At 42.5% G+C, this 12,469-nt stretch overlaps 1 protein-coding gene across 1 annotated transcript in view; it reads right to left on the bottom strand.

The window, feature by feature from the left end:
• The window catches only part of CSMD1 (CUB and Sushi multiple domains 1), a 930,570-nt gene that overhangs the window by 874,440 nt on the left and 43,661 nt on the right, over nt 1-12,469 (bottom strand). The gene's annotated exons all lie outside the window — the stretch shown is intronic.

Below are 12,469 nucleotides of genomic sequence, written 5' to 3'. Positions count from 1 at the left end.
TATGCCCATCGTCCCCAAGGCAGTCACCAAGCTGACCTTCCTGTTTCCCTTCCCACAACTAATGGCCAAAGTGACCCGTTAAACTGATTAAACCAATCAACCTATTTAACAAACCATCATCCCGTTCCATGCAGTAGTGGAGCAGTCAAAAAGACCAGCCTGCCAGGCCAAATAGCTGGCTGGCCCAAAATCCCTACTCAGTCCTGAAGACTACCACGGTAGCTGCACTAATGAAGGAGGAGACCAACCAGAATGAGGAAAAGGGGCAGGAGTGGCTGACACCTATATGTGCTCAACCTCCACAATGTCATGCACAGCGAGCTATGTACATGGGCACTCTTTCTCCCTACAGGAAGACAGCAGCTGGAGCTTCAACTCCAGACCACAAATCCCAACCCATGACCCAGTGCATAATAATTAACATTGTAGCAGTCAAATGTAGCTACTGTAAATGCATAACAGGCAGGTTGCTTTAATAAGAAGATAAAGGTTGCTTTGGAAAGCTCCAGTGCAGTGCTGGATTAAACCATGTGGAGGTCCCCAGGTGGTCGAAATTTCATGGGGCTCCTCACAAATTATCTCCTAATTTCATTTTTGATTTTAACAAGCAACAATTTTAATAAACCAATTTTATTACACATAACAAACAGTATTTATTTTAATCCCTTTCAGCAAGCAGAGTAGCAAACATGCCAAAAACTTTTTTTTAGGGAGAAGGCAAACACAAATCAGCCATGGAAGCAGGTGGGCTAACAATAGGAGCATGCCTTCATTTTGGATAAAACCCAAATTGAGCAGACCTTGTCTGAAGCTAATTGGTGAGCCCCCAAAGCTTTGAATCAGCTTTGAAGATTCAGGGGGTTCAGTCAGTTTAACATCAACACATTTCCCTCCAAGCTTTCCATAAAAGGAAAATATCAAGCAGGAGAGATAGGACTGATTTTGTGGCTGACACAGCTCTAACTTCCAATGACTTTCCCAGGTGCTTTCAAATCACAATGCTTTGGGGAAGAACACAGAACAAATATAGCAGAGCTGAGTCACAGCTGAAGTCCAGAAAGGCTCGTGTATCCTTGTGGGATCGTGTATCATTGCCACCCAATGCACCAATGTGGCACACACATTTACATACAACATACATACACTCTAGTTAAAACAAATAGAAAGATCAAGGTGTTCGTAAACACAAGTGATAAAAGTTCTCAGAGTGTCTCCTGTTTGCGATCGAAGCCTGGGAATCTGGGAAACACAACACATGAGACGAACAGATGCATCAAACTTGCTTGGAAATACCATCCAGAACACTCTTCAGTGTCTGCCCATGGGTAGATCTTAAACATACTCCCGTTAAAAATACCAAAACTAGAAAAAACAAGGATTGTGACATTAAGAAAGTCAGTGGATATTTTTATTTATTGATGACAACTCTGTGTATCCTGATCTACAGCCGAGGGCCATTGCCGAATTATTAGTATTTGAGCACTAAACAACTGTAATGCCACACAGAACACTCGAATGGAGGAGGGGAACAAATTGGCAAGAACTAGGAGGAAATGACAGTAGAAATAAAATACTGGCAGTGTCAGTTCAAATATACCGTGTGGCTTATAAATTAGACTGTATTATTAGAACAACAGTAAAAGCTACTCAGGTGCCATTCCTGCAGTTCCTACAATAGCCAAAGCTCTTTGAGGGTAAATTCTCACGGCTGTGTGCACAGACTGCTGAGTACGTCAAACAATGATAACAGGATTTTAAGAATGGTATTCCCTGTAAACGCCATTCCTGAAAAATGCAAGAGAAAAATATAAAGGGTACATAAATTCTGGTGTAATGGCATGACTACAGAAACTAAGAAATTACTCAGCTTTGTTGTGCAATGCATTAAATCATACGGAAAACATTATAAAGTGCAGGCATATGGCGTGAGAAGCTAATGCTGAAAAGCAATGAAATTGAGGGGAAATGTAGCCATTATTGCCCTCAAATACCACCATTCCTTAAGAATACCCTCCCTGGGGTTTGATTAAGCTAAAGCTAGTCGTGACTAAGTCCCATGGAAAAGAATGAAACTTACCCTAATTTAAGGCGCATTAAGAGTAATGATAAGGCGGATATAAACTGACCCAGACACTTCTCCATGTGCCTCCTCCATGAGAGAACAGGCCTTTTCTGCAGATGCTCCTCATTTGTGGATTGCTCTCCCCTGGGAGGTTCATAGAATCATAGAATCATAGAGTTGGAAGAGACCACAAGGGCCATCCAGTCCAACCCCCTGCAACCCCCTGTTCGTCTCATGCCTTCTTTATACATCTTTAGATGTCAGGCAAGAACGTTCCTCTTCAAACAGACCTTTGGCTGATTAACAGTCTGTGTCCTTTAAAATATGTTTTGGGGCATATTGTTTTGTTTTGTTATTGTTTTTATTATGTATATTGTGGTTTTATTCTGCATTTTAATTAATTAATAATACTTAGCTGGGGCCTTTAGATGCATGCTTTCTATGAATAAGCCTTATGGAACACAGTGAAAACAGTGAAGAAACGCCTGGGATAAAATTCACAAGGGGATGGAGAGCCTGCAAAGTGTTAGGAAATGTTATCAAATGGGAGGGAGCATCATTAGCCCTCAAAGTTATCTCTGGTAGTAGCAATACCTACAGGTCTGTCGGAACAGTTACAGCATGAAGATGACCCCTTGGAGAAGGCTTTGCTCTGTAGAGCTCAACTGCTCAGCATCCAGAACTATTTTTCTGTTGCTTGTACTACTTCTAACTGCCCCTGTATAGCACACATGTGTAGACAAAAACAGCTGGCATCCTTTCTGGCAGGGATTTTGATAACTCTATGAAGCTCCAGAGTCACAAGCGACAGCTGGCACTTGTCATAATAAACAGAGTTGTTGCACCAACCTTCTGGGCTGCTGTATGGAGACTTCAAGGCAATTCAGAGTATGTTAGCCTCTACCACCTCATATATTCACATGGGTTCACTTTGTTGAGAGTCACAATAGTGGGATATCATATCAGGAATGCTAGGCTAGAGGTTTCAATACGAGGGGAGGGAGGGTATACAGTGGTACCTTGGTTTACGAACTTAATCCGTTCCAGGAGTTCGTTCTTAAACCAACATGTTCTTAAACCAAGGCGCGCTTTCCCATAGCAGTGGGGAACTCAATTTACAAATGGAACACACTCAACAGGAAGCTAAACATGTTCTGCTTCCAAGGCAAAGTTCACAAACCAAAACACCTACTTCCGGGTTTGCAGCGTTCTTAATCCAAGTTGTTCATAAACTAAGCTGTTCTTAAACCAAGGTACATTAAAATGTACATTAAAATGTGGCTTCCCCCATATGCTTAGCTGAAATAGTCCATTCCCATGGGAGCTGAACTTTATTCCATGATTAACATTTGCACCAACTGTTTAAAGAGGGACAGACAGACAGAGAGATGGAGGCATGGCTCACTGCAGTTTTTTTCTATTATCCCCACACCCAGAATGACAAGATGAAGGTATGGTGTAAAAAGGTCTAACTTACTATATATCTGTCATGAAGGCATAGGAGGGAAACTTCTGTCTCTGCTCCACAGGATGACACCACCTTGGCTCAAAGCCCAGCACATGCCATCGACTGATGTGAGCCTTTCATCACCAAGTCACCATACAAGTGAGTTGAGGGGGAAATTGTTTGACCACCCCACCCCTGGCTGCTGGTTGGAAGAGTGGAGAGGCAGCCTCTGGGATCCAATAGTGTTCCACGGACACAGTTCTCATTGTGAGACCTTCCAATGTGAGGCGGATCAACTAAACAACTTTCAACCAAAGGGTGCCTTTGAGTACTCCACCACGAGTAAATATTAAACTCACCCCACAGCCTCTACTACATGACCATAACAGCTGTAAAAGGCATAGCCAAACAGTTACACACACACACACACACACACACACACACACACACACACACTACATGCTGAGAATTAAAACAGCCATCTGGAATAAGCAAAAACAGGTGCACCAGTGGCCAAACTTTGGGGCATCCAAACAATCCACTTAGGCCCATGAACAGGATAACTAGTGAATCCCACACTGCACAACGGTTTGTCCATAGATAGGGCAACATACTACTTCCTCTGATTATCCAAGCGCTAGCTTACTGCCCCTCCCTCCAACTCCTGGCAAGAACTCTTATTTGGTGTCCTTCCCGATGAGGTGGGGAAATATCACTCCTATTTGAAATATGCTCCAGTGGCTTGGAAAAATCATAACTTGTACTACGCCTCACAAACAGCCCATCCCCAATGGCATATTTGCAGTGATATGATGGGGGAAGCCTAATGAATAGTAGATGTTGTAGATGTTGTAGCTTGTAGATGTTTTATTGCATTACTCCCAAAGAAGAAGAACCCACCAAGGAATTTTGTGCACTGCTTAGCGCAGCCAGTTCCCACAAGTATGCATGCATGGTCTTTCCGTTACAACCGTTACCTGGCGCCACATATATCACAGGGACTTCTACTTTTGAACGGTTCACCTGGTCCTGCTTGTACTCATACCCCTTGCATGATTACATTGTAAAATCACCACCTCCATACAGCTTTCCAAACAGTGAAGACCCACATAGCCACAGCCAGTGTAAGCTCACCCATAAGAAGGTGCATATACAGGGAAGATTGAAATGAAAAGCTGTGTACATATTACTGGATTAAAGTACACCCTAAGCATTCTTGGAAGCACATTTCACTGAGTTCAGTATAAAGTGATGGTGGTGGTGCAGAGAAGACTCCAATCTAAAGCAAACAAGCCCAGAAGTAAAAAAAAATAAAAACAAAAACAAAAACAAAAAAATATTAACACTGGAACTTACTAACAAATCTGTGGGCTATGGACCGAGGTCTACATTTTCAAATATAAGGAAAGAAAACTCTTTTATTTCTGCTACTGTGCTAGCTAAGAGAGGGGATGGGTGAAATAAATGTGTTTCCCTGAGCAGCACACAAATCCATCAGTCCATTTTAGCTGCTGCAGTAAGTTAGAGAAAGTGAAAGAAATAGGAACAAATCCCAGCTAATAAGAGACTTCTATTTAGTTGTCTTTGGAAGTTTTCTTACCAACTGCCTCCAGCAAGAGAGAATTATTATATTCCCAGTGAAATGTTATTATCAGGTGGATTCTTAACACAAAGACTCTTCAAGCCCCGAAGGCAGCTAGTCTATCAAATATGAAATCTCAGAAATGCTGGGCAAAGAGACTGCTATGAACATCAGTTCTTTTTGTGAAAGGGGAGAAAACACTTGGTAAACCAGACATTTTTAGCTTCCGTGCCTGACATTTCTCATAATGACAGATGGCCATTTTCATATTTCCCACACTCCCATTATGCTCTTATGGCAAAATTACTCTGGGGGGAGAAAAAGCAACAGAATGTATCTAATTCCTTTGCCCATTTTATATGCCTTTTAAAAATAAAGAGGCCGCAGTCTGCATTTCTACTCAGCTAAGTAAAGCTGTGGAAAGAATCTCAGTCTGTGATGTAAGCAAACCCTTTCTTCTTCTTCTTGCTGCCTGCTTCTAGTCCTTAGGATGCAAAACTCAGGAAAAGTGCAGCCATGACACAGAAAGGGCAAGAAAAAACAGTTGGCGCCCAAAATTAAAACTAGGAAAGTGTACAAGGAGTACAAGTCAAAATAAGCTGCAGTTGGACAGGAAGTGGTAGAATGGAACTATCACACAGGGGAAAGAAAAGGCTGAGATCATGTTGAAAGAAATATCTGCAGATAACATGGTGGGCACTGTGATCTAATTGTGTTCACTGTGTGGTGTCTCAGCATGTAGTGAAGAAGAAACAAGTCCTAAAAATGGCACCAAAACCTCAGTATATTAGGGTTGTTGGTAGACGCAATGCTCCACCTGTCAAGGAAGATGAGTTTCCATGTCCCTTGAAAACTCACTTTTTGCATCTAAATTCAAATTCACGGGTCCTGAATAAACAACTATATGCATACAGCTTGTTTAGTTGACCAGACTGTAAAGAAAAAAATTATCTGTGTCCTAGTGAGGAAAATCTCTCTCAACATTAAAGACTAGAATAAAATCTAGGTGAGATTTTATTAGACCAGAATAAAACCAATCACATGCTAGGAAGCACGTTATTTTTATTTTAAGCACATATTGGTAGTCTTAAAATTCTTCACCAGAAACATCTCACCTCTCCTTCTCTACCAGCTAAAATAGCTCAGTACAAACTCACTGGAATTATCCTAAACCAGGCAAGTATATATAGAAAACACCAATATAGCCTCACGGATTAAATAGATCATGTCCCCTTCTTTCCTAACAGTTGCCTTTCCTGCCTTTCTCTCAAAAGCCTCCAAAGGAGGGCAAATATTTCATATCCTTACTAGGGAGCTTATTCCATTGTTGAATCACTGTTAAAATTATTAATATTAAGTGATGGACAGAGCAACTCAACTCCTCCAAGTCCTTACTTAGGGCTATGGGAGGGCTTGGATTGAGTACAGGTGTCCCTTTGCCCAGCTCTGGAGGCTGAGCTGGCCTCCCACTGGCCACCGCTCAAGTAGTGATGTAGGCACCATTCCATCAGCAATGATTTTCACCTTCTGCCCACCAGTGAAGCCAAGGAGGAAGCCTCAGAATGAGGCGGGAAGGGGGCTGTGTTGAGCTGGCAATGGATCTGCTCTCTTGTCACAAGATATGATTTTGGCCATAACAGTTGATTGTTGGAAAAGGAGCATTATATAGGTATATATCCATAACTATTAACTATGACAGAAAAATTGAATGTTTCTGTAGAGAGGGAATATACCTCTGAATGCAAATATCTATCAGTGGACAAGTTACATCCTTTTTGCTTCATTTACGTGCCCAGCCGCAGAGTACCTCATCCCAGTACTGCTTAGTGGTAAAATGAATGGACACAACAAATCTCTGGGATTTAATAAGCCACAACTTTATTGATTTCAGATGTAGGAAGCTTTGGCACTGGACATGTATCCCTCAGCAGCACCCCTGCTGGGGAACTGAGGCATGACAGGGTCTATTCGGGGGTGGAACCATCTCAAAATGCAGGCTTATGCAAATAGTCCCCAAACCCTGACAGAAGCTCTATGGCCCACTAGCCCTATGCACTTGGCTCTTTGGACAGAGATTTCCCTCAAGACCTCTCTGACTGGGTACCCTGTTAATGCCATCGCAGGGAATTGGGGGGGGGGGTGAACCACCACTTCACCACACCCCAATTGAATGAAAGATTATAGGATTCTGCCCAAGGCCTAAACCGCCCAAGTTGTGACTAGTGCTATGGGGAAGGCGAAAATTCCTTCCCGGCTCCAAATATGGCAACCGCCAAAAGACCATGGCAAAGCCCAGCTATCTGAAAAGAAATGGTTAGAGCAGTAATCAACTATTAATGAAGGGAGGAAGGGCGGGTGATGCTCCCGGCCGACTAGATGCTGTGCTGAGTGGTCGAGTGGGCTAAGTAGATGGCCATTCCCCCCCCCCAAAGTGGTGCCGCGGATTGGCTCATTTGAAGGATGGGTTAGGCAGGAACCCATGAGCCTCTGTGGCGGCCAGAGGGGACGGGGAAACAATCTAAAATGGCGATGCGTGTCTGGGGGAGAGAGGAGACGTCATTCCAGAAACATATAACTGTCCACTGATGGACACAGAATGCAGGACTTTGTGGATCTTAACCTGATCTGAGTTGGTTATTATCCTGCCCTGAATAGGATAATAGAATAGAATAAACACCTCTAATATCCTTACAGCTGTCACATCTTCCTTTGAATGAGGAGAACATGGACTTTATGTATGGAGGAGGGGAGGTTGTAAATTTCATGGGAAGAGGAAACACTATAAACTGAAAACAGATTTCCTGTTTTTATGACTTACCGGCATTATTTTCCAGTATTGGTGGAGGGCATCTACACCAATTTTGCACTATGTTTCATTCCTGAAAATCAATTTTTCCAAAATTGCTCAAAGATTTCATTTAGTTTTAATTACTTTTGGTTAGTGACCACTGTTACATTCTCTTTCATGTTCTATACTACTAATCTCGCTTCCCTCCTTCTGAGATCAAAGTGATGCTAGCTTTTTTGGTCCTACAGATATAAAGATATGTGTTCAGTGATGTGATTATCTTTTATTGGATCAACTAGCAGCATCAAATTTCACTGAACTTTTCATCAAACAAAATTAGCATGTCAGTTTTAGATTATGGTCTCTAAAGCTTCTCTTCAGACAAAATAATGGCACAGGCAGCAGTGTGATTTTTGGTAAAAACCCATTAAAAATAAAGCTATCTGCCTAAACACAGCTGAATGCATCTCCACCTTTGGATAAGTCCAATATCTTGTCTTAGTTATATTCACTGAAATTAGAGCTCCCTCATCTGAAATTGTAAATATCTTGAAGAAAATGAAATGAAATGTGGGCAAGAGGATAGGAATAAAAATAGGAAACTGCTTTGGATTTGCTCATTATATCAAGCAGGTAACTATAAATATGTATAGCTTGTTTTGATGACATAGAGTATATACAGTATATATGAAGCAGCAACTAATGTATTTATAATTAGGGGTGGAAGGGTAAGACAATTTCAGTTTCTCATTCCTCCTATCTTAAATTCAGTTAGCCACATTGCTACAACAATTTACATTAAAAAACCCTAATGAATTCTTTTCAGCATGCTAGGGCAGAGTTTTCCTAACTGGGTTTTATATGTAGTTTTGACTAATGTACAACATTTTTGCAAGCAATTTTTCTTAATTTTATTTATTAAATTTATATAATGCCCTTCATTCAAAGATCGCAGGGCAGCTCACAAGGTAAAAATACATGATAAAAGCACAAATAAATAGTTAGAACAAAAACAGAACAAAATAATAACCCCTCCCACAAACACATTTAAGAGTCAGTGTGGTGTAGTGGTTAAGAGCGGTAGACTCGTAATCTGGTGAACCGGGTTCGCATCTCCACTCCTCCACATGCAGCTGCTGGGTGGCCTTGGGCTAGTCACACTTCTCTGAAGTCTCTCAGCCCCACTCACCTCACAGAGTGTTTGTTGTGGGGGAGGAAGGGAAAGGAGAATGTTAGCTGCTTTGAGACTCCTTCGAGTAGTGAAAAGCGGGATATCAAATCCAAACTCTTCTTCTTCTTCTTCTTCTTCTTCTTCTTCTTCTTCTTCTTCTTCTTCTTCTTCTTCAGAGACTGTAGAATATTAATCAGCTGGTTGAAGAGGAACATTTTTGCCTGACGCATATATATATATATATATATATATATATATATATATATATATATATATATATAATGAACGCTCCAGATGAACCTCACTAGGGAGAGCATTCCATAAACAGGGAACCACCACAGAAAAGGTCCGTTCTCTTGTTGCCACCCTCCAGATCTCTTGTGGAGGAGGCACACGGAGAAGGGCCTCAGATGATGAACTCAGAGTCTGGGTCAGTTTATACAAGGAGAGGTGCTCCTTGAGTTATTGTGGTCCTAGGCATTTGGCCATTTGCATAATTGTTTTCAGTTTATATTTTAAATGCACATTTCCCCCTAAAATATGCATTTTTGTAACCATTGGTTTGAGAAGTGCACGTCACAAAATTTGGAGAAGTACAAATTTTGAAGGATGGCTGAGTTTCATTTGTAGACAAATGGAGCTGTTTTTTTGTGAAGAAGTAAAAAAGATTCATCTTCTTCCATAGTTATTTCATATTTTTGATTGGTGGAGCAAGAGTCTGTCTTCTGCTCTCTCCTACCATTAAATAATAATAAGAGGTGACTGAATGGTGTATATATTCTTGCCTGATACATATATATTTAAATGCAGCTCCACACTGCCATTTTCAGTGTTAGGCTTTGCAAGACTCCAGAAGGCTTTCCAGCGTAATGCTATCTAGAATGCTGCATGCAAGTGTTCTGGAGATTGTTTGTTTTCTGTTGTAGCATATCAAAGTAGATTTTTAAATCTTCTAGCCCTCCACTGCTGTACTTTAATAACAACAAATCCAGCTTTTCAGTGCTCCACAGGCAGCGTTTTGGACAGCCTCGCTTCTCGCAAAGCCCATGGTTCTTTAGAAATATGGAGACATTTCTATCTCTGAATAGTAACTGAATAGTACTGAATAGTAAAGCACAGAAACAGCAGAGCTACAAAGCAACACAAGGCTTTGTGTGGGCCATGATCCAACTCACAGTAGGTGGCTGACTGATATCACATTTGACTTGGGAGGCGTCACTTGAATTCTCATTCTTTGGTCCTCTCAAAAAGCTGATGTACACCCCTAGTAACCATAGTATCTGAAAACATTAGTCAGGAAAGAAACAGGGTTGCTACAGGCAGCACAGGCTCATGAAACTGTTAGAATTAATGAAAGCTAATTTTGCTTTTTCTTAAGAAACAAAACAAAACCCAAAACAAAACAGATTCCTGAGCCAGATTTAATTTTATGCCCAATTTTAAAGGTCAGTTTGCTTATGAGCGAGCGTGCTAACAGGAATACATAAGGTGACTCTTGAAGTGTGGGTGGTGAATCACTGCTACTGCTAAAGGAGGTGTTCTGCATACTGCAGTGATGTTTCAACTCAGTGTTCACAGTGAGCAGTAAAATGCTAATAGACATCTTCACCACAATGCAACTTCAACAAGCCAGACTGCAAATATCAGTTAAAATTAACGATCAAGCATCAGTGCACAAAATTAATATGCAGACTGGACCCAATTCATATTTGAAAATTTTAATGGATCCCACTGATGAGCCTCTTAAAGAAGTACTGCTTTGCTTTATGAAATGCTTAGAGCAATTGTCAAGCAGCACACCACAGGGCACTACATTGCACAGGGAGTCTGTTTCGTGGCTGACATGGTGTGGTCACAAAGGGTGAGTGAATGCCACCTAAGATTTTCAGGCAAGGTGTCGCTGGAGAGTAATTTTCTGTGTCAATCACCACAGGAAAAAGCATAATATTGGTGTAAGGGCAGGCCTTAAAGAGAGGAATCCTTCCTTATGGAGTACGGGGGGGGGGGGGGCTGAAGTGGTGACCCATGCCCCCTCCCACGGCGGTGACCCCAGGGTTCCCCATTAAAGGGGCAAAATGGGGGTGGGATCCCTGCTTAAACATACGTTTTCCAGAGTCAGCCCAATCCCCACACATTTTGGATAACCCTGATGTTCCCCAGATCCCTGGCTAGGGACTGGGAGGGATAAATGCCTAATGCCTAAGCCAAGGTTTCCCTACATCTGAATCTTTAATAAAGTTGTGGCCAATTTTAATCCCGTAACACATTGTCATGAGTCATTATTCCCCTAAGGACGTTGCCTGGGGTTGGGAGGGGTGGGTCTCTGCCTGTCCATGTAATAATGGTGTATGGGCAGGTCATAAAGAGAGGAATCCTTCCTCCTGGAGTACTGGAGAAGGCCACAACCAAAAGACCTGTGGGACTGAGCCCCAGGAAATAGAAAGAAGCTCTTCCAGAAGATAGCTGGAGGTACAACTCAGGAGAAGTACAACCAGATCTCTTTTCCCTTATTGCTATGTGAGAGAAAAATGAAGCAAATCTATCATTCCATTTGATCCCAGGACAAGGAGGAGCTGAAGGCAAGAAGTTTAGTCTGTGCATGCAAAACATCTTGCCTGTGGTCCCCAGCTTTGCACCCACAGGGGTGGGTCTTTATAGGGGGCGGCAGCAGGGCCCCCAGCACCTCACCTGCACCAGGCATCACAAACCCCTGGGTTGCCCTACAAAGCTGACCAGGGGGAGGGGCACCAAAGGCACTCCTTGCTCAGGGCCCTATCTATCCTATGAATGTTCAGCACTCTGAATTGTCCTCTAGATTCCAACCATGGTTTATACTACACTTGCATGTTTTCAAAGTAAGCTAGAACACAGCCAAACAACTTTCTTGCAATACACCACGTGGCTTTTGGCGGGGAACAAGCTCTTCCTCCACTTCTGTGTAATGCCATATATTTCTACAAAACAATCATATGCCTTGGGAACACCCATTCATTTCAAATTGAAGTAATAAAGTTCACCATCTCAAATGCAGACTGAAAGTTCCAAGCCTTTTAAAGAAGAGAAGGCTGATCACTATGTCTGCCTCATTAAGGGCAATTCTTGACAATGCATAAATCATGGGTAGGCAAACTAAGGCCTACGGGCCGGATCAGGCCCAATTGCCTTCTGGATCTGGCCCGCGCACGGTCAGGGAATCACTGCATGAATCACCAGCGTGCGCGTTCTTTCCATCTCTCTCCCTCTCCCTCACAAGGTGGCGGTGGCAGCGCCTCCTCCCTCCCTCCTCCTGGATTCTCCCCACCCTGCCTAGAGGAGGAAGGGGGCTGGGCTTTGTTGGTGCCAGCAGCAGCAGCAGCAGCACTCGAGTGGCCGCCATTTTAAGCAGCCCCTCTTCAAAGCCCTTTCGCGCACCACTCATC

The sequence above is a fragment of the Lacerta agilis genome, chromosome 3 (assembly GCF_009819535.1).
Source record: "Lacerta agilis isolate rLacAgi1 chromosome 3, rLacAgi1.pri, whole genome shotgun sequence".
Taxonomy (NCBI): domain Eukaryota; kingdom Metazoa; phylum Chordata; class Lepidosauria; order Squamata; family Lacertidae; genus Lacerta; species Lacerta agilis.
Note: the sequence above shows the minus strand (reverse complement) of the source record. Positions and strands in the feature narration are given on the sequence as shown.